The sequence below is a fragment of the Rhipicephalus sanguineus genome, chromosome 11, assembly GCF_013339695.2.
Source record: "Rhipicephalus sanguineus isolate Rsan-2018 chromosome 11, BIME_Rsan_1.4, whole genome shotgun sequence".
NCBI lineage: Eukaryota > Metazoa > Arthropoda > Arachnida > Ixodida > Ixodidae > Rhipicephalus > Rhipicephalus sanguineus.
Genome location: NC_051186.1, coordinates 57,584,759 through 57,586,670, shown reverse-complemented (window position 1 = coordinate 57,586,670; position 1,912 = coordinate 57,584,759). Strand labels below are relative to the sequence as shown.

Sequence of the window (1,912 nt, the reverse complement as noted above, 5' to 3'; positions counted from 1 at the left end):
CCATATTGGAAGTTTTGGTACCTGATGCGTTCCCAACTAGCCAGACGGCTGCGTGAAGTCACTAAAGTTAGTACTGTAGCCCGACGTCAACCTAGTGTCGATGTCAGTAGGTGTGCCTTAGGAAAATTGACTCTAATATCAAAATAAAATATCTTATCGGCATTTTCTGAGCTTCACACTTTCTCAGAGTCGTTTCTGTACTATGGAGATTTGTGTGGCAGATTAAACTCACCTTCGAAAAATGGTGTCAGTGCCCCTTGAATTGAACTAATTGATTGAACTAGCTGCGACGGTCGTTAAGACTGGGGCGAACAGCTGCGCTGCAAGCTTCTTTAAGGAAGAAATGAAAACAAGAAAAAAAATGTCCTTTCATTATCCACTCTACATTGATAGGGACGCGCCTGCTTCAAGGGGGTCTGGCGTGCATCCAAGAAAGAACCGGGCCTGTGGCGCAACGGATAACGCGTCTGACTACGGATCAGAAGATTCCAGGTTCGAATCCTGGCAGGCTCGACCGAAATTTTTGTCCCCGAAACCTTTTTATTCTTTTTAGTTTTACGCACGGTGTAAGAAAAATAATTTAGGTGTGGACACTCTCCGCCCGCCGCGAAGGAGAGCGCGTCCAGATAATGTTCGCCTTTAATGCATGCGCCGGCCGCAGTTTCGTGGGGGGCGCTGCGACATGGGGGCTTAAGAAACCTATTGCGACGAGGCGAACGCGCGTTTTTCTTCTTTTTTTTTTCACTTCATTGCATTTTTTCACGGCGAGTTTTCATACGGCCACGGTGTAAACGGCGCACCCGACGCACATAGCGTCCCTAACAGCGTTGCGTACGTAAAAGCGCGGCGTCTTGCTTAGAGCACGTGAGCAGTCTTACTGCTCGCTGACTTCTCACGTGCGCAACGCCGTTACGGACGCTACGCACGCAGCTCGTCTTCTATAGTACATGCGCCGGCCGCGGTTGCGTGGGAGGCGCTGCGACATGGGGGCCGAAAGGGGCCGAGAGGAGGAAAGAGGCGAACATTATGTGGACGCGCCGTCGGGCGGAGTGTCCACACCTAAATTATTTTTCTTACACCGTGGTTTTACGGAAGCATTCTGGCGGCGCCGCCTTGTATCTGTATCTGTAGTATATCTGTCTTGTATCTCTGCAGGCTGTCGGTGGGGTGTGTATTGTACCTGTGGTGTCGTTGACGTGCCGTAGCTGACGTACTGTCGCTGACGTGGTGTCACTGTCGGTACACCACGTTGACGTGACGTTAGCGACAAACGCCGTTTAAAACTGAAATGCCTACTATGACGTACGGCGCCTTTGACAAAGTATCTGTACGGCAGAGTAAACTCACCTTCGAAAAATGGTACATGCACCCCTAAAGCGGCGTGAGGCCGATTTTCCGACGGAATTCATCGACCGCATGTTTCCTGGCATCTATGCATATGGACCATCATCATCAGCCTGAATGACTTCGCCCACGGCAGGGCAAAGACCTCTCCCATGTTCACCCAATCAACCCGGTCATGTGCTTGATGCAGCCACGTTATATCCGTAGACTTTTATATCTCATCTGCCCACCTAACTTTCTGTCTCCCCCTCACGCGTTTGCCACCTCTTGGAATCTACTCAGTTACCCCTAATGACCTGCGGTTATCTTGCTTACGCGCTGCATGCCCTGCCCATTTCTTCTTCTTGATTTCGACTAAGACGTCCTTAACACCCATTTGTTCCCTGACCCACTCTGCTCGCTTCTTGTCCCTTAAGGTTACACCTATCATTTTCCTTTCCATGGCTCGCTGTATTGTCCTCAGTTTAAGTTGAACCCACTTTGTAAGCCTCCAGGTTTCTGCTCCGTAGGTAAGTACCGGCAAGATGCAACTGTATATACTTTCCTCTTGAGGGATAGCGGTAAACTA

The 1,912-nt window shown here is 49.9% G+C and overlaps 1 non-coding gene across 1 annotated transcript; it reads left to right on the top strand.

The window, feature by feature from the left end:
- Positions 1–440: 440 nt before the first annotated feature.
- Trnar-acg (transfer RNA arginine (anticodon ACG)) lies at positions 441–513 on the top strand. Its single transcript has one exon. It is a non-coding gene; the product is annotated as a tRNA-Arg (tRNA).
- Positions 514–1,912: the final 1,399 nt, after the last annotated feature.